Source organism: Salmo salar, chromosome ssa11, assembly GCF_905237065.1.
Source record: "Salmo salar chromosome ssa11, Ssal_v3.1, whole genome shotgun sequence".
NCBI classification, from domain to species: domain Eukaryota; kingdom Metazoa; phylum Chordata; class Actinopteri; order Salmoniformes; family Salmonidae; genus Salmo; species Salmo salar.
In genome coordinates this window covers 34298276-34318964 of record NC_059452.1, presented here as the reverse complement: position 1 = coordinate 34318964, position 20689 = coordinate 34298276, and the positions used below count along the sequence as shown (strand labels likewise).

The window sequence follows — 20689 nt, the reverse complement described above, 5'->3', positions numbered from 1 at the left end:
AAAATGGGTTTAGAAGGTCAGGTTCAAAGGGTTTGCCCTGCAGTCAGCACTTCAAATAGGCCAACAACATCAAGAGATACCTAGGAATAAGTGTCTGTTCCCAACCAGCTCTTATAAGACACACATCTACATTTAGTCATTTAGCAGACGCTCTCATCCAGAACTATCTGTGAATACAAAACATGTGTTGTATGTATTGGAAGCTAACAATGATCCTGACACCAAAGGAAAACAGAGAATTCCAGAAATATCAGATGTTTTTCTTTAACTGTCATCTTGATTTGGATCCCTGCAGAGATGTTGTTTAAAGGGTTGGGGGGAAATCAATTCATCACAATGGCTACTTTCTCCTGGGTTGGGACAGTGCTCCCCTAAGGCGATGTTACCACGGTGACCGAAAATCTCAGGACAGTCTGACACTCCACTGGTTTGGATGAATATGAGAGAGGGATCAATCAAAGCTTCAAGTTCCTTGGCGTACACATCACTGACAAACTGAAATGGACCACCCACACAGACAGTGTGGTGAAGAAGGCGCAACAGAGCCTCTTCAACCTCAGGAGGCTAAAGAAATTTGGCTTGTCACCTAAAACCCTGACAAACTTTTACAGATGCACAATTGAAAGCATCCTGTCGGGCTGTATCACCGCTTGGTACGGCAACTGCACCGCCAGCAACCTCAAGGCTCTCCAGAGGGTGGTGCGATCTGCCCAGCGCATTAATGGGGGCAAACTACCCGCCCTCCATGACACCTACAGCACCCGATGTCACAGGAAGGTCAAAAAGATCATCAAGGACATCAACCACCCGAGCCACTGCCTGTTCACCCCGATATCATCCAGAAGGAAAGGTCAGGTCCATCAAAGCTGGGACCGAGAGACTGAAACACAGCTTCTATCTCAAGGCCAACAGACTATTAAACAGCCATCACTAGCACATTAGAGGCTGCTGCCTATAGGCATAGACTAGAAATCACTGGCCACTTTAAGGAATGGAACACTAGTCACTTTAATAATGTTTACATATCTGGCATTTCTCATCTCATATGTATATACAGTATTCTATACTATTCTACTGTATCTTAGTCACTTAATAATGTTTACATATCTTTCATAACACATCTCGTATGTATATACTGTATTCTATACTATTCTATGGTATCTTAGTCACTTAATGTTTACATATCTGGCATTACTCATCTCATGTGTATATACTTTTTCTATACTATTCTACGGTATCTCATTCACTTAATAATGTTTACATATCTTGCATTACTCATCTCATATGTATATACTGTTTCTAAACTATTCTACTGTACATCGCTCGTCCGTATGTACAGTATATATTCTTAATTCATTCCTACTTCGATTTGTGTGTATTGGGTATATGTTGTGTAATTTGTTAGATATTACTTGTTAGATATTAGTGCACTGTCGGAGCTAGAAGCACAAGCATTTCGCTACACCCGCAATAACATCTGCTAATCACATGTATGTGACCAATACAATTCGAAGGTGCTGAGCAATGACATAATAATGAATATAGTAATAAATATCTATATAGCAGTAAATGGGTGCTTGTTTCAGTCAGAAGTATGTTATGCTTCCTATAGGTAATTTGCTGTACCCAGAAATGTATTGTGTTTTATTTCATGGTGTATTGGTTTTTCGTATTGTGTGTGAAGTTGATTGGGTCTCCATTAGACCCTTAGGAAACTCCTTTCACAGACCAGTAAGCAGTGAGCCTTGTGGGAAGAAGGTGTGAATTGCGTGAAAGGACTCTCATTGGCTTAGAAAGGTCACAGAGGATAAATCGATTTGACGTTGAAGGCAGTGAAACTAGGAGAGAGAGAGTGTGTGTGTGTCACTGCTCTTCAGTAGTCCTCTGCCGAGCCATCGCTCCTTTCCTGTCAACCCCACCCTAATCAGGATGGACTCTCTAAGGTCATGATGGGGTGCAACTCAGTAGTCTAAATATGCCTCCTCTCCTTTGTATCTTTCCCTTCATCCGCGCTCATGTGGAAGAAGAAGATGTTACTGTAGATCATAATTATACAGACAAGACAGTGATCATCAATGCCTAAACCATATGTAAGACCTTACTGAGGTAAATAAAAAACTAAGTGGGACAAGAGATTTCTATTCATGCCAAAATGTTCAATGTCTATTTCCCTTTTCAAACTACTGGGCTGAACCGAGCTGAGCTGAGCTGAGCAAAGCTGAGCTTTAGTGCTTTACTGAGCTGGTTACATATCCACCATTGTTGCTAAAGTAGAACCATTCTGTAAAGGACAAAGTGAAATGAAAATATCTGAGACAGCACAGTACAGTTTGGGTCGACACGGTGGTGTGAAAGGGTATGAGTGGTGTAGCTGATTCCAGATAACAGAATCATCTTGTTAATAAACACATCACACATTCGGACAATTAAAACTATTGTCAACTTGCCTTAACCTGTAGGACAGAAGAGAGACTGCTACTTCTTTTGTGGAAAATCATTCTCTGTGCTTTCAAGATAATGCAGGAGTAGTCAATAGCTTAAGTTGCTTGTGCCCCCCTTCTCTCCCTCCTCCTTCCTCTCCTCCTCTCCCTCATTCTCTCCCTCCCTCGTCTGTGACTAGAATACTAATACTGAGCTGCCTGGTAGAGTAGTGCATAGTCATCATGGCCGTCTCGACTGTCTCAAGCATGTGCAAAACCCAGCCTCTCATGGAGGACAATGGTAATTCAATATAAAGCAAATGCTTCATTATTATTGGCTTTGGAATTTTGGCATTTCGGCTTTGAACTGCCGTTTGGTTTCAAATGTAAAACTGCAGATGAATACAATCATTATACTAACAAGGGGCTGAAGGAAGCTCACTTCACTTGTGATTGGCTATCAACTGAAGTGTGTACTAAGGTCTGAAGGGTCTTACACAAAATAATGTGTCACGTCCTGACCAGTAAAAGAGGTTGTTTGTTATTGTAGTTTGGTCAGGGCGTGGCAGGGGGTGTTTGTTTAGAGTGTTTCGGGGTTTGTTGGGCTATGTTCTTGTTAGTATATTTCTATGTTAGTTCTAGTATGTCTATTTCTATGTGGTGTTTATTGGGTTGACCTTCAATTGGAAGCAGTTGCTCCTCGTTGCTTCTAATTGAAGGTCCTATTTAAGAGGGGTGTTTTTTCTATGGGATTTGTGGGTAGTTGTTTCCTGTTTAGTGTTTGTTGCACCTGACAAGACTGTTTTCGTCGTTCTTTTTGTTCAGGGTTCATTTTTGTTTAATAAAGAAGATAATGAGCATTCAAGTACCTGCTGCATGTTGGTCCAATTCATACGACGCCCGTGACAGAATGTGGTTTCTCAAATAAATTGTTGATTTTGCTGGACAGATGGAATCATTATCAGTGTAGCCTAATCATTCCCCAATTTTTTGATAAATTGATTGCCCCAGTATATTTTTCATAAGTCTCTTTTCCTCATTTTAGTATTACATCATCCATAGAATATTTTCTGGAGGACTGAAACAGCTAGACAGCCCCAGTTCCTGAGAAAAGAGATCCAGATCATACCATTCCCAGGTCAGAGCCTTCATACCTTTAGTATGGTGTGATAAAGATACAGTACATCTATGCTTCCACACTGATACCATTTTTTTATCAAATCAAATTTATTTATATAGCCCTTCTTACATCAGCTGATATCTCAAAGTGCTGTACAGAAACCCAGCCTAAAACCCCAAACAGCAAGCAATGCAGGTGTAGAAGCACGGTGGCTAGGAAAAACTCCCTAGAAAGGCTAAAACCTAGGAAGAAACCTAGAGAGGAACCAGGCTATGTGGGGTGGCCAGTCCTCTTCTGGCTGTGCCGGGTGGAGATTATAACAGCACATGGCCAAGATGTTCAAATGTGCATAAATGACCAGTATGGTCAAATAATAATAATCACAGTAGTTGTCGAGGGTGCAACAAGTCAGTAACACAAGAGTAAGTGTCAGTTTGCATTTTCATAGCCGATCTTTGAGAGCACCTCTACCGCTCCTGCTGTCTCTAAAGAGTTGAAAACAGCAGGTCTGGGACAGGTAGCACGTCCGGTGAATAGGTCAGGGTTCCAGCAGGTATGGGACAGCAGGTCTGGGACAGGTAGCACGTCCGGTGAACAGGTCAGGGTTCCATAGCTGCAGACAGAACAGTTGGAACTGGAGCAGCAGCACGGCCAGGTGAACTGGGGACAGCAAGGAGTCATCAAGCCAGGTAGTCCTGAGGCATGGTCCTAGGGCTCAGGTCCTCCGAGAGAGAGAAAGAAAGAAAGAAAGAGAGAATTAGAGAGAGCATATTTAAATTCACACAGGACACCGGAAAAGACAAGAGAAATACTCCAGATGTGACAGACTGACCCTAGCCCCCCGACACATAAACTACTGCAGCATAAATACTGGAGGCTGAGACAGGAGGGGTCAGGAGACACTCTGGCCCCATCCGATGAAACCCCCGGACAGGGCCAAACAGGTAGGATATAACCCCACCCACTTTGCCAAAGCACAGCCTCCACACCACTGGAGGGATATCTCCAACCACCAACATACCATCCCGGGACAAGGCCGAGTATAGCCCACAAAGATCTCCGCCACGGCACGGCCCAAGGGGGGGCGCCAACCCAGACAGGAAGACCACGTCAGTGACTCAACCCACTCAAGTGACGCACCCCTCCCAGGGACGGCATGGAAGAACACCAGTAAGCCAGGGACTCAGCCCCCGTAATAGGGGTAGAGGCAGAGAATCCCAGTGGAAAGAGGGGAAACCGGCCAGGCAGAGACAGCAAGGGCGGTTCGTTGCTCCAGCCTTTCCGTTCACCTTCACACCCCTGGGCCAGACTACACTTAATCATAGGACCTACTGAAGAGATGTGTCTTCAGTAAAGACTTTTAAGGTTATGTATTTTTTATTAAACTTTATTTAACCAGGTAGGCCAGTTGAGAGCAAGTTCTCATTTACAACTGTGACCTGGCCAAGATAAAGCAAAGCAGTGCCACAAAAATAACACAGAGTTACACATGGGATAAACAAACTTAGTTAATAACACAATAGAAACATCTGTATACAGTGTGTGCAAATGAAGTAAGGAGGTAAGGCAATAAATAGGCCAATAGTGGCGAAGTAATTACAATTGAGCAATTTACACTGGAGTGATATATGTGCAGAGGAGGATGTGCAAGTAGAAATACTGGTGTGCAAAAGAGCAGAAAAAGCAAAACAAATATGGGGATGAGGTAGGTAGTTGGTTGAATGTATGGGCTGTTTACAGATGGGCTGTATATAGCTGTAGTGATCGATAAGCTGCTCTGACAGCTGACGCTTAAATTTAGTGAGGGAAATATAAGTCTCCAACTTCAGTGATTTTTGCAATTCGTTCCAGTCATTGGCAGCAGAGAACTGGAAGGAAAGGCGGCCAAAGGAGGTGTTAGCTTTGGGGATGACCAGTGAATTTTTTTTATACCTGCTGGAGCATGTGCTACGGGTGGGTGTTGCTATGGTGACCAGTGAGTTGAGATAAGGTGGAGCTTTACCTAGCAAAGACTTATAGATGAGCTGGAGCCAGTGGGTTTGGCGACGAGTATGTAGCGAGGACCAGCCAACGAGAGCATACAGGTCGCAGTGGTTGGTAGTATATGGGGCTTTGGTGACAAAACAGCACTGTGATAGACTGCATCAAATTTGCAATTTTGTAAATTACATCGCCGAAGTCAAGGATCAGTTGGATAGTCAGTTTTACGAGGGTATGTTTGGCAACATTACTGAATGTGGCTTTGTTGCGAAATAGGAAGCCAATTCTAGATTTAATTTTGGATTGGAGATGCTTAACTTCTTTGGGATAGGAGGCAGTATTTTCACGGCCGGATAAAAAAACGTACCCGATTTAATCTGGTTACTACTCCTGCCCAGAAACTAGAATATGCATATAATTAGTAGATTTGGATAGAACACACTCTAAAGTTTCTAAAACTGTTTGAATGGTGTCTGTGAGTATAACAGAACTTATATGGCAGACCAAAACCTGAGAAGATTCCATACAGGAAGTGCCCTGTCTGACAATTTGTTGTCCTTCTGTTGCATCTCTATCAACATTACAGCATCTGTGCTGTAACGTGACACTTTCTAAGGCTTCCATTGGCTCTCTAAAGCCGCCAGAAAGTGGAATGGGGTGTCTGCTATCTCTGGGCAAAGTATAGCAGCAGAGTTTGCAAGTGGTCAGCCTGGGGACAGTGAGACTAGAGATGCGCGGTCACGAGAACTCGCCATGTTTTTCTTTCAGTCTTTGAATGAATACAACGTTGCCCGGTTGGAATATTATCGCTATTTTACGAGAAAAATAGCATAAAAATTGATTTTAAACAGCATTTGACATGCTTCTAAGTACGGTAATGGAATATTTGGAATTTTTTTGTCACGAAATGCGCACGCGCGTTACCCTTCGGATAGTGACCTGAACGCACGAACAAAACTGAGGTATTTGGATATAACTATGGATTATTTGGAACCAAAACAACATTTGTTGTTGAAGTAGAAGTCCTGGGAGTGCATTCTGACGAAGAACAGCAAAGGTAATCCCATTTTTCTAATAGTAATTCTGAGTTTAGGTGACCCCGAAGTTGGCGGATGTCAAAATAGCTAGCCGTGATGGCCGAGCTATGTACTCAGAATATTGCAAAATGTGCTTTCGCCAAAAAGCTATTTTAAAATCGGACATAGCGATTGCATAAAGGAGTTCTGTATCTATAATTCTTAAAATAATTGTTATGTATTTTATCAACGTTTATCATGAGTAATTTAGTAAATTCACCGGAGGTTTTCGGTGGGTATGCTAGTTCTGAACATCACATGCTAATGTAAAAGCTGGTTTTTGATATAAATATAAACTTGATTGAACAAAACATGCATGTATTGTATAACATAATGTCCTAGGAGTGTCATCTGATGAAGATCATCAAAGGTTAGTGCTGCATTTTGCTGTGGTTTTGGTTTATGTGACATATATGCTTGCTTGGAAAATGGCTGTGTGATTATTTGTGTCTATGTACTCTCCTAACATAATCTAATGTTTTGCTTTCGCTGTAAAGCCTTTTTGAAATCGGACAATGTGGTTAGATTAACGAGAGTCTTATCTTTAAAATGGTGTAAAATAGTTGATTGTTTGAGAAAATTGAATTGTGGTATTTTAGTTGGTTTTGTTTTTCGCGCTGTGCGATGCCATTGGCTGTTGGCTAGGGGTTCCGCAGGCAGAACGGGCTTCCGCTAGCGGAACGTCTGTCCTCAACAGGTTAATGTGAGTCTGGAAGGAGAGTTTACAGTCTAGCCAGACACCTAGGTATTTATAGTTGTCCACATATTCTAAGTCAGAACCGTCCAGATTAGTAATGCTAGTCGGGCAGGCGGGTGCAGGCAGCGATCGGTTGAAGAGCATGCATTTAGTTATACTAGCGTTTAAGAGCAGTTGGAGGCCATGGAAGGAGAGTTGTATGGCATTGAAGCTCGTCTGGAGGGTAGTTAACACAGTGTCCAAAGAAGGGCCAGATGTATACAGAATGGTGTCGTCTGCATAGAGGTGGATTAAAGAATCACCCGCAGCAAGAGCAACATCATTGATGTATACAGAGAAAAGAGTCGACCCGAGAATTGAACCCTGTGGCACCCCCATAGTGACTGCCAGAGGTCCGGACAACAGGCCCTCCAATTTGACACACTGAACTCTATCTGACAAGTAGTTGGTGAACCAGGCGAGGCAGTCATTTGAGAAACCAAGGCTGTTGAGTCTGCCGATAAGAATACGGTGATTGACAGAGTCAAAAGCCTTAGCTAGGTCGATGAAGACGGCTGCACAGTACTGTCTTTTATTGATGGTGGTTATGATATCGTTTAGGACCTTGTGCGTGGCTGAGGTGCACCCGTGACCAGCTCAGAAACCAGATTCATAGTGGAGAAGTTACGGTGGGATTCGGAATGGTTGGTGATCTGTTTGTTCACTTGGCTTTCAAAGACTTTAGAAAGGCAGGGCGGGGGGGGGGGGCAGTTGTTGCTGGGGGTGCAGAGCTGTTGGCCGGGGTTGGGGTAGCCAGGTGGAAAGCATGGCCAGCCGTAGAGAAATGCTTATTGAAATTCTGGATTATCGTGGATTTATCAGTGGTGACAGTGTTTCCTAGTCTCAGTGCAGTGGGCAGCTGGGAGGAGGTGCTCTTATTCTCCATGGACTTTACATTATCCCAGAACTTTTTGGAATTAGTGCTGCAGGATGCAAATTTCTGGTTGAAAAAGATAAGTCTTTGCTTTCCTAACTGACTGTGTGTATTGGTTCCTGACTTCCCTGAAAAGTTGCATATCGCGGGGACTATTTGAAGCTAGTGCAGTACGCCACAGGGTGTTTTTGTGCTGGTCAAGGGCAGTCAAGTCTGGGATGAACCAAGGGCTATATCTGTTCTTAGTTCTACATTTTTTGAAAGGGGCATGCTTATTTACGATGGTGAGGAAATCACTTTTATATAACAACCAGGCATCCTCTACTGACGGGATGAGGCCAATATCCTTCCAGGATACCCGGGCCAGGTCGGTTAGAAACCATTTATCAGTACCGTTTGACATTAATAATAATAATACATCTAATTTAATTTAGAATGTCCTTTCATTGAAAAACTATCTCAAAGTGCTGCAGTGAGTGCATTTAAAATAAATAACAACAAGAGATGTAGAGATGTAAAATAAGGACACCTAGACAGGACCACTGACTCAACTAGACAGGACTGCTGACACACACACACACGCACACGCACACGCACACGCACACGCACGCTCAACTAGACAGGACTGCTGACACACACACACACGCACACGCACGCTCAACTAGACAGGACTGCTGACACACACACACACGCACACGCACACGCACGCTCAACTAGACAGGACTGCTGACACACACACACACACGCACACGCACGCTCAACTAGACAGGACTGCTGACACACCTAGACAGGACCATTGACTCAACTAGACAGGACTGCTGACACACACACACACACGCACGCACACACACACGCACGCTCAACTAGACAGGACTGCTGACACACCTAGACAGGACCATTGACTCAACTAGACAGGACTGCTGACACACCTAGAGAGGACCACTGACTCAACTAGCAAGGAACCAGCAAGAAAGTGGAGTGTTCAACCAGCAAGGTGGCCAAACATGATTAAGGGGACATAGTTCCTTGTCTCCTCTTACCCACCATTTGTTGTAATTCTTTCTACTTCGGCTTGAAGTAAAAAGCAGGCTACCTGGGGCGGCAGGTAGCCTAGTGGTTAGAGTGTTGGGCCAGTAACCGGAAGGTTGGTGGATCGAATCCCCGAGCTGACAAGGTAAAAATCTGTTGTTCAGCCCCTGAACAAGGCAGTTATCCCACTGTTCCTAGACTGTCATTGTAAATAAGAATTTGTTCTTAACTGACTTGCCTGGTTAAAAAATTGTAATAAAAGGGGGTTAATACAGTCTACTGTAAAGGGGTTAATACAGTCTACTGTAAAGGGGTTAATATCAGTCTACTGTAAAGGGGTTAATATCAGTCTACTGTAAAGATGTTAATATCAGTCTACTGTAAAGAGGTTAAAATCAGTCTACTGTAAAGGGGGTTAATATCAGTCTACTGTAAAGGGGGTTAATATCAGTGTACTGTAAAGGGGTTAATATCAGTCTACTGTAAAGAGGTTAATATCAGTCTACTGTAAAGGGGTTAATACAGTCTACTGTAAAGGGGTTAATATCAGTCTACTGTAAAGGGGGTTAATATCAGTCTACTATATTAACCCCTTTACCATAACTGACTGACTGTGTCCCAAATGGAACCCTTGTTAATCTTATTTCTTATTCTTATTCATATTTTTTTTTAACTGCATTGTTGGTTAGGGGCTCGTAAGTAAGCATTTCACTGTAAGGTCTACACCTGTTATATTTGGCGCATGTGACTAATACAATTTGATTTGATTTGAAATCAGCCACGGTTTCCAAAACACACACAGAGAGAGAGAGAGAGAGAGAGAGAGAGAGAGAGAGAGAGAGAGAGAAAGAGAGAAGGTGGGGAGGGTAACTCCTAGAGACAGAGAGGTCAGTGGTGTCTCTGTGAGGAGATGGAGAAAGAGAGAGAGAGAGATCAGTGGTGTCTCTGTGAGGAGATGGAGAGAGAGAGAGAGAGAGAGAGAGAGAGAGAGAGAGAGAGAGAGAAAAGAGAGAAGGTTGGGAGGGTAACTCCTAGAGACAGAGAGGTCAGTGGTGTGGAGAAAGAGAGAGAGAGAGAGAGAGAGAGAGAGAGAGAGAGAGAGAGAGAGAGAGAGATCAGTGGTGTCTCTGTGAGGAGATGGAGAGGGAGTGTAATGATCTGCTTCAGTGTGACAGTAGAGGTCATGCTGGTGATGGACTCTGTTGGCTAGTGAGACAGCCAGGCGTTAAACGAAAACCCACATCACATTTGATTCATTCCTTATTGAGTTCATTCATTTTATTATGTCAAGCCTCGGCCGGTGTCTTTGAGATGCAACCAGCAAGGAAGTGGCCAAATATGATTAAGGGGACATAGTTCCTTGTCTCCTCTTACCCACCATTTGTTGTAATTCTTTCTACTTTGGTTTGTAACGTCTAGGAGTGTTCCATGAGATAGCATAAACAATACCCCCTCATTTCAAATTGTTTAGATTCACTTTACTTCCTCACTGCAATATGTTACAAATTGACAGACAGCATAACGTCATGATGAAACGGACACCAGCACATTCACATATGTAATCAGCCTATCCGTCATCGTCTGCTCATTATTCAGTGATGTCTCTGTGGGAATATCAGTCTACTGTATTACTTCCTATACCATGGACTGACTGGCTGTGTCCCAAATGGAACCCTATTCCCTATGTTGTGCACTACTTTTGACCAGGGCCCATATGGCTCTGCTGGTCAAAAGTAGTGCACTATATAGGAATAGGGTGCCATTTGGGACACATCCTCTGACTGATGTTGCTCAGGGAGAATCTGGTAACATGGACAATCACTTACTGTCCTGGGGGAGAAGAGGAGCGGCAGAGGGGAGAGGAGGGGAGGCAGAGGGGAGAGGAGGGGAGGCAGAGGGGAGAGGAGGGGAGGCAGTGGGGAGAGGAGGGGGGATGCAGGGGGGAGAAGAAAGGAGAGGAGGGGAGGCAGCGGGAGAGGAGGGGAGGCAGAGGGAGAGGAGGGGAGGCAGGGGGAGAGGATGGGGAGAGGAGGGTAGGCAAGGGGGAAAGGAGGGGAGGGGGAGGCAGGTGGGAGAGGACGGAGGGCCAGGGTAGGCAGGGACGGTCTTCACACACACAGCTGTCACCCCCACACCGCTCAATGAATTAAGGCTCAACAGTGCTACAGTACAGACTGATGGCGTAAACACAAAGCCGGGCTGTCTCCATCCTCACAGTTCTGGAGCTCTCAGGGGAACTGGAGCCAATAGTGGCAGTGGAGCTCAGTGGCTAAATGCTGTTGGAGACGACATGTCTGGAACTCCTTCCCTATGTTATCCACTAACTGATTGCATATTGAGGGATTGAGAGATCGACTGATCGACTGTCTGTCTCTCTGTCTGTCCGTCTGCCTCTCTGTCTGTCCATCTGTCTCGCTGTCTGTCTGTATGACTGTCCATCTGTCTGTCTCTGTCTGTCCATCTGTCTGTCCATCTGTCTGTCTCTCTTTCTGTCTGTCCGTCAGTTTGTCTCTCTGTCTGTCTCTCTCTCTCTCTGTCTGTCCGTCTGTCCATTTGTCCGTCTGTCTGTTCGTCTGTCCGTCTGTCTGTTCGTCTGTATGTCTGTCTCTCTTTCTGTCTGTCCGTCTGTGTCAGTTTGTCTCTCTGTCTGTCTGTTTCTGCCTGTCTGTCTCTATGTCTATCCGTCTGTCTTTCTGGGAAATAAGGACCACTAAATCAGTGAGGAAGCATCTTTAAAGTGTTGAGATGCTACGCAATATGACACACACACACACACACAGCACCTGCAGTGCTGACTGGGCGTCTGAGGCATAACGGACACTGTAACCAGGGGAAAGGGACAGGCAGGAAGTGATGAGGGATGGATGGCCGCCAGAGAAGAGAGGCTGACACAGGAGAGCTGAGCTCCACATTTAAACCCCAGTTCATTAGAAACACACACACACACACACACACACACACACACACACACACACACACACACACACACTTTAGTGAGGCTGCTGTGTATGAATTCACATATGCACGCATGCGCACACACACGCACACACAAAGCATGCATACACGCACGTACACTCACGTACACGCACAGACACACACAAACACGCTCCTTTGGGAACGCAGACAAACCTCACTATGTAACATGGTATCACGGTGCCATAAAGCTGTCTTTCTCTGGCTTTGAGATTTCATTTTTAACACCATGCTCTCTCTTTCCTTCTACCTCTCCCTCCATTCTAATGTTTGATCATAATGCTGACCGGGTAGAACGCAGAATGATTCCTGTTCAATAGTGGCCAGTTCTTGTTTTTCTATACAACATCTACACAGTGGTGTAAAGTACTTAAGTAAAAATACTTTAAAGTACTACTTAAGTTGTTTTTTGGGGTATCTTTACTTTACTATTTTTATTTTTTACAACTTTTACTTTTACTTCACTACATTCTTAAAGACAATGATGTACTTTTTACTGCATACATTTTCCCTGACACCCAAAAGTACTATTACATTTTGAATTCTTAGCAGGACAAAAACATTGTCTAATTCACACTCAAGAAGATATCCCTGGTCATCCTTACTGCCTCTGATCTGGCGGATTCAAAAAACACACATGCTTAATTTGTAATGTTGTCAGAGTGTTGAAGTGTACCCCTGGCTATCCGTAAAAAAAATTGAAACAAGAAAATGGTGCCATCTGGTTTCTGTAATATTAGGAATTTTAAATGATTATAATTGTACTTTTACTTTTGATACATACAGTGGGGGAAAAAGTATTTGATCCCCTGCTGATTTTGTACATTAGCCCACTGATAAAGAAAGGATCAGTCTATAATTTTAATGGTAGGTTTATTTGAACAGTGAGAGACAGAATAACAACAAAAATATCCAGAAAAACGCATGTCTGAAATGTTATAAATTGATTTGCATTTTAATGAGGGAAATAAGTATTTGACCCCCTCTCAATCAGAAAGATTTCTGGCTCCCAGGTGTCTTTTAAACAGGTAACGAGCTGAGATTAGGAGCACACTCTTAAAGGGAGTGCTCCTAACCGCAGCTTGTTACCTGTAAAAAGACACCTGTCCACAGAAGCAATCAATCAATCAATCAATCAGATTCCAAACTCTCCACCATGGCCAAGACCAAAGAGCTCTCCAAGGATGTTAGGGACAAGATTGTAGACCTACACAAGGCTGGAATGGGCTACAAGACCATCGCCAAGCAGCTTGGTGAGAAGGTGACAACATTTGGTGTGATTATTCGCAAATGGAAGAAACACAAAAGAACTGTCAATATCCCTCAGCCTGGGGCTCCATACAAGATCTCACCTCGTGGGGTTGCAATGATCATGAGAACGGTGAGGAATCAGCCCAGAACTACACGGGAGGATCTTGTCAATGATCTCAAGGCAGCTGGGACCATAGTCACCAAGAAAACAATTGGCAACACGCTACGCCGTGAAGGACTGAAATCCTGCAGCGCCCGCAAGGTCCCCCCTGCTCAAGAATACATATACATGCCCATCTGAAGTTTGCCAATGAACATCTGAATGATTCAGAGGACAACTGGTGAAAGTGTTGTGGTCAGATGAGACCAAAATGGAGCTCTTTGGCATCAACTCAACTCGCCGTGTTTGGAGGAGGAGGAATGCTGCCTATGACCCCAAGAACACCATCTCCACCGTCAAACATGGAGGTGGAAACATTATGCTTTGCAGGTGTTTATCTGCTAAGGGGACAGGACAACTTCACCGCATCAAAGGGACGATGGACGGGGCCATGTACTGTCAAATCTTGGGTGAGAACCTCCTTCCCTCAGCCAGGGCATTGAAAATGGGTCGTGGATGGGTATTCCAGCATGACAATGACCCAAAACACAAGGCCAAGGCAACAAAGGAGTGGCTCAAGAAGAAGCACATTAAGGTCCTGGAGTGGCCTAGCCAGTCTCCAGACCTTAATCCCATAGAAAATCTGTGGAGGGAGCTGAGGGTTCGAGTTGCCAAACGTCAGCCTCGAAACCTTAATGACTTGGAGAAGATCTGCAGAGGCATGGGACAAAATCCCTCCTGAGATGTGTGCAAACCTGGTGGCCAACTACAAGGAACGTCTGACCTCTGTGATTGCCAACAAGGGTTTTGCCACCAAGTACTATGTCATGTTTTGCAGAAGGGTGAAATACTTATTTCCCTCATTAAAATGCAAATCATTTTATAACATTTTTGACATGTGTTTTTCTGGATTTTTTTGTTGTTATTCTGTCTCTCACTGTTCAAATAAACCTACCATTAAAATTATAGACTGATAATTTCTTTGTAAGTGGGCAAACATACAAAATCTGCAGGGGATCAAATACTTTTTTCCCCCACTGTAAATATATTTTAGCAATTACATTTACTTTTCATACTTAAGTATATTTAAAACCAAATACTTTGACTTTTAATCAAGTAATATTTTCCTGGAAGACTTTCACTTGAGTCATTTTCTATCAAGGTATCTTTACTTTTACTCAAGTATGACAGTTGGGTACTTTTCCCACCACTGCATCTACAGCTAGCTACATTGCTCTACATTGATTTCTATTCTAGTTTATTCACAGTTCAAATCACCATGGCTCTTTTTCGATTTATCTTTCCTCACATCCTCTCGTCTTGCATCCTTCTCAAAAGGCATTGGATGAGAAGGCCTGAGGGACTTTCGCCTCCATTACAGTTGAAAAGGAGACAAGGAGATAGGAAGCAAGGAATTGCAGAAATATGGAATGAGAAAGAGCCCATGCCTTAGCTATTCATTCAAATACATGACTTAAAAATGTAATGTAAAGCTCACTCATATCCACACAGTGTATTTAGTCCTCAATTACAAAATATCAATCTACTTATGTAACGGCCGTCTGAAGGAGTAGACCAAGGCGCAGCGTGGTTAGTGCTCATCATGTATTTATTTTACCGAGAACACATAAACAGAGAAACAGAAACCGACAGCCAAACAGTTCTGTCAGGTAAGCAATACAAAACAGAAATGAACCACCCACAAAACCCAAAGGAAAACAGGCTACCTAAGTATGGCTCCCAATCAGCGACAACGATGTAGAGCTGTCCCTGATTCAGAGCCATACCAGGCCAAAACAAAGAAATACAAAACATAGAAAAAAGGACATAGAATGCCCACCCTAGTCACTCCCTGGCCTAACCAAAATAGAGAATAGAACCCTCTCTATGGCCAGGGCGTGACAACTTACCTCTACATTACCGTTACTGTAAGTTATTGACTCTATACAGGCTATGGAAATAACCCCTGGTCTAAGTAGTGCACTATAGCAAATAGGTTGCCATTTGGAACTCAAACATAGAGTCATTATAGAGCATGCCGTTAGGTTTTTAATCATTGTTAAGTGCCATACTGTCAAAAACGCATCACTCTGGTAAAATCCCAGTCCTCATAAAGACATCAGTCTTTTCAGCATTATAAAGTCTGATTAATAATTCAGTCAGGTTATTGATCTGCTCCTCTGCAGTCGACACGTGAGGAGGCCCGAGGACCGTAGATCAGCAGGGAGAGCCTCCTCTGGTGCGGTCCCTTTGATCTGTTGCTCTGCTGGGTGCTGCACCATGGGCACACACACACACACACACACACACGCACGCACGCATGCACGCAGGCACACACATGGATATACACACACACATGCACGTACACACACACACACACACACACACACACACACGCACGCACGCACGCACGCACATGGATATACACACACACATGCACGTACACACACACACACACACACACACAACTGCATTGTTGGTTAGGGGCTCGTAAGTAAGCATTTCACTGTAAGGTCTACACCTGTTATATTTGGCGCATGTGACTAATACAATTTGATTTGATTTGAAATCAGCCACGGTTTCCAAAACACACACAGAGAGAGAGAGAGAGAGAGAGAGAGAGAGAGAGAGAGAGAGAGAGAGAGAGAGAGAAAGAGAGAAGGTGGGGAGGGTAACTCCTAGAGACAGAGAGGTCAGTGGTGTCTCTGTGAGGAGATGGAGAAAGAGAGAGAGAGAGATCAGTGGTGTCTCTGTGAGGAGATGGAGAGAGAGAGAGAGAGAGAGAGAGAGAGAGAGAGAGAGAGAGAAAGAGAGAAGGTTGGGAGGGTAACTCCTAGAGACAGAGAGGTCAGTGGTGTGGAGAAAGAGAGAGAGAGAGAGAGAGAGAGAGAGAGAGAGAGAGAGAGAGAGAGAGAGATCAGTGGTGTCTCTGTGAGGAGATGGAGAGGGAGTGTAATGATCTGCTTCAGTGTGACAGTAGAGGTCATGCTGGTGATGGACTCTGTTGGCTAGTGAGACAGCCAGGCGTTAAACGAAAACCCACATCACATTTGATTCATTCCTTATTGAGTTCATTCATTTTATTATGTCAAGCCTCGGCCGGTGTCTTTGAGATGCAACCAGCAAGGAAGTGGCCAAATATGATTAAGGGGACATAGTTCCTTGTCTCCTCTTACCCACCATTTGTTGTAATTCTTTCTACTTTGGTTTGTAACGTCTAGGAGTGTTCCATGAGATAGCATAAACAATACCCCCTCATTTCAAATTGTTTAGATTCACTTTACTTCCTCACTGCAATATGTTACAAATTGACAGACAGCATAACGTCATGATGAAACGGACACCAGCACATTCACATATGTAATCAGCCTATCCGTCATCGTCTGCTCATTATTCAGTGATGTCTCTGTGGGAATATCAGTCTACTGTATTACTTCCTATACCATGGACTGACTGGCTGTGTCCCAAATGGAACCCTATTCCCTATGTTGTGCACTACTTTTGACCAGGGCCCATATGGCTCTGCTGGTCAAAAGTAGTGCACTATATAGGGAATAGGGTGCCATTTGGGACACATCCTCTGACTGATGTTGCTCAGGGAGAATCTGGTAACATGGACAATCACTTACTGTCCTGGGGGAGAAGAGGAGCGGCAGAGGGGAGAGGAGGGGAGGCAGAGGGGAGAGGAGGGGAGGCAGAGGGGAGAGGAGGGGAGGCAGTGGGGAGAGGAGGGGGATGCAGGGGGGAGAAGAAAGGAGAGGAGGGGAGGCAGCGGGAGAGGAGGGGAGGCAGAGGGAGAGGAGGGGAGGCAGGGGGAGAGGATGGGGAGAGGAGGGTAGGCAAGGGGGAAAGGAGGGGAGGGGGAGGCAGGTGGGAGAGGACGGAGGGCCAGGGTAGGCAGGGACGGTCTTCACACACACAGCTGTCACCCCCACACCGCTCAATGAATTAAGGCTCAACAGTGCTACAGTACAGACTGATGGCGTAAACACAAAGCCGGGCTGTCTCCATCCTCACAGTTCTGGAGCTCTCAGGGGAACTGGAGCCAATAGTGGCAGTGGAGCTCAGTGGCTAAATGCTGTTGGAGACGACATGTCTGGAACTCCTTCCCTATGTTATCCACTAACTGATTGCATATTGAGGGATTGAGAGATCGACTGATCGACTGTCTGTCTCTCTGTCTGTCCGTCTGCCTCTCTGTCTGTCCATCTGTCTCGCTGTCTGTCTGTATGACTGTCCATCTGTCTGTCTCTGTCTGTCCATCTGTCTGTCCATCTGTCTGTCTCTCTTTCTGTCTGTCCGTCAGTTTGTCTCTCTGTCTGTCTCTCTCTCTCTCTCTGTCTGTCCGTCTGTCCATTTGTCCGTCTGTCTGTTCGTCTGTCCGTCTGTCTGTTCGTCTGTATGTCTGTCTCTCTTTCTGTCTGTCCGTCTGTGTCAGTTTGTCTCTCTGTCTGTCTGTTTCTGCCTGTCTGTCTCTATGTCTATCCGTCTGTCTTTCTGGGAAATAAGGACCACTAAATCAGTGAGGAAGCATCTTTAAAGTGTTGAGATGCTACGCAATATGACACACACACACACACACAGCACCTGCAGTGCTGACTGGGCGTCTGAGGCATAACGGACACTGTAACCAGGGGAAAGGGACAGGCAGGAAGTGATGAGGGATGGATGGCCGCCAGAGAAGAGAGGCTGACACAGGAGAGCTGAGCTCCACATTTAAACCCCAGTTCATTAGAAACACACACACACACACACACACACACACACACACACACACACACACACACACTTTAGTGAGGCTGCTGTGTATGAATTCACATATGCACGCATGCGCACACACACGCACACACAAAGCATGCATACACGCACGTACACTCACGTACACGCACAGACACACACAAACACGCTCCTTTGGGAACGCAGACAAACCTCACTATGTAACATGGTATCACGGTGCCATAAAGCTGTCTTTCTCTGGCTTTGAGATTTCATTTTTTAACACCATGCTCTCTCTTTCCTTCTACCTCTCCCTCCATTCTAATGTTTGATCATAATGCTGACCGGGTAGAACGCAGAATGATTCCTGTTCAATAGTGGCCAGTTCTTGTTTTTCTATACAACATCTACACAGTGGTGTAAAGTACTTAAGTAAAAATACTTTAAAGTACTACTTAAGTTGTTTTTTGGGGTATCTTTACTTTACTATTTTTATTTTTTACAACTTTTACTTTTACTTCACTACATTCTTAAAGACAATGATGTACTTTTTACTGCATACATTTTCCCTGACACCCAAAAGTACTATTACATTTTGAATTCTTAGCAGGACAAAAACATTGTCTAATTCACACTCAAGAAGATATCCCTGGTCATCCTTACTGCCTCTGATCTGGCGGATTCAAAAAACACACATGCTTAATTTGTAATGTTGTCAGAGTGTTGAAGTGTACCCCTGGCTATCCGTAAAAAAAAATTGAAACAAGAAAATGGTGCCATCTGGTTTCTGTAATATTAGGAATTTTAAATGATTATAATTGTACTTTTACTTTTGATACATACAGTGGGGGAAAAAGTATTTGATCCCCTGCTGATTTTGTACATTAGCCCACTGATAAAGAAAGGATCAGTCTATAATTTTAATGGTAGGTTTATTTGAACAGTGAGAGACAGAATAACAACAAAAATATCCAGAAAAACGCATGTCTGAAATGTTATAAATTGATTTGCATTTTAATGAGGGAAATAAGTATTTGACCCCCTCTCAATCAGAAAGATTTCTGGCTCCCAGGTGTCTTTTAAACAGGTAACGAGCTGAGATTAGGAGCACACTCTTAAAGGGAGTGCTCCTAACCGCAGCTTGTTACCTGTAAAAAAGACACCTGTCCACAGAAGCAATCAATCAATCAATCAATCAGATTCCAAACTCTCCACCATGGCCAAGACCAAAGAGCTCTCCAAGGATGTTAGGGACAAGATTGTAGACCTACACAAGGCTGGAATGGGCTACAAGACCATCGCCAAGCAGCTTGGTGAGAAGGTGACAACATTTGGTGTGATTATTCGCAAATGGAAGAAACACAAAAGAACTGTCAATATCCCTCAGCCTGGGGCTCCATACAAGATCTCACCTCGTGGGGTTGCAATGATCATGAGAACGGTGAGGAATCAGCCCAGAACTACACGGGAGGATCTTGTCAATGATCTCAAGGCAGCTGGGACCATAGTCACCAAGAAAACAATTGGCAACACGCTACGCCGTGAAGGACTGAAATCCTGCAGCGCCCGCAAGGTCCCCCTGCTCAAGAATACATATACATGCCCATCTGAAGTTTGCCAATGAACATCTGAATGATTCAGAGGACAACTGGTGAAAGTGTTGTGGTCAGATGAGACCAAAATGGAGCTCTTTGGCATCAACTCAACTCGCCGTGTTTGGAGGAGGAGGAATGCTGCCTATGACCCCAAGAACACCATCTCCACCGTCAAACATGGAGGTGGAAACATTATGCTTTGCAGGTGTTTATCTGCTAAGGGGACAGGACAACTTCACCGCATCAAAGGGACGATGGACGGGGCCATGTACTGTCAAATCTTGGGTGAGAACCTCCTTCCCTCAGCCAGGGCATTGAAAATGGGTCGTGGATGGGTATTCCAGCATGACAATGACCCAAAACACAAGGCCAAGGCAACAAAGGAGTGGCTCAAGAAGAAGCACATTAAGGTCCTGGAGTGGCCTAGCCAGTCTCCAGACCTTAATCCCATAGAAAATCTGTGGAGGGAGCTGAGGGTTCGAGTTGCCAAACGTCAGCCTCGAAACCTTAATGACTTGGAGAAGATCTGCAGAGGCATGGGACAAAATCCCTCCTGAGATGTGTGCAAACCTGGTGGCCAACTACAAGGAACGTCTGACCTCTGTGATTGCCAACAAGGGTTTTGCCACCAAGTACTATGTCATGTTTTGCAGAAGGGTGAAATACTTATTTCCCTCATTAAAATGCAAATCATTTTATAACATTTTTGACATGTGTTTTTCTGGATTTTTTTGTTGTTATTCTGTCTCTCACTGTTCAAATAAACCTACCATTAAAATTATAGACTGATAATTTCTTTGTAAGTGGGCAAACATACAA

The 20689-nt window shown here is 44.3% G+C and overlaps 1 protein-coding gene across 1 annotated transcript in view; it reads left to right on the top strand.

Annotated features, from left to right (window-relative positions):
* LOC106562493 (microtubule-associated protein 1A) overlaps window positions 1–20689 on the top strand; it is a 74812-nt gene that overhangs the window by 10916 nt on the left and 43207 nt on the right. The window lies entirely within an intron of this gene.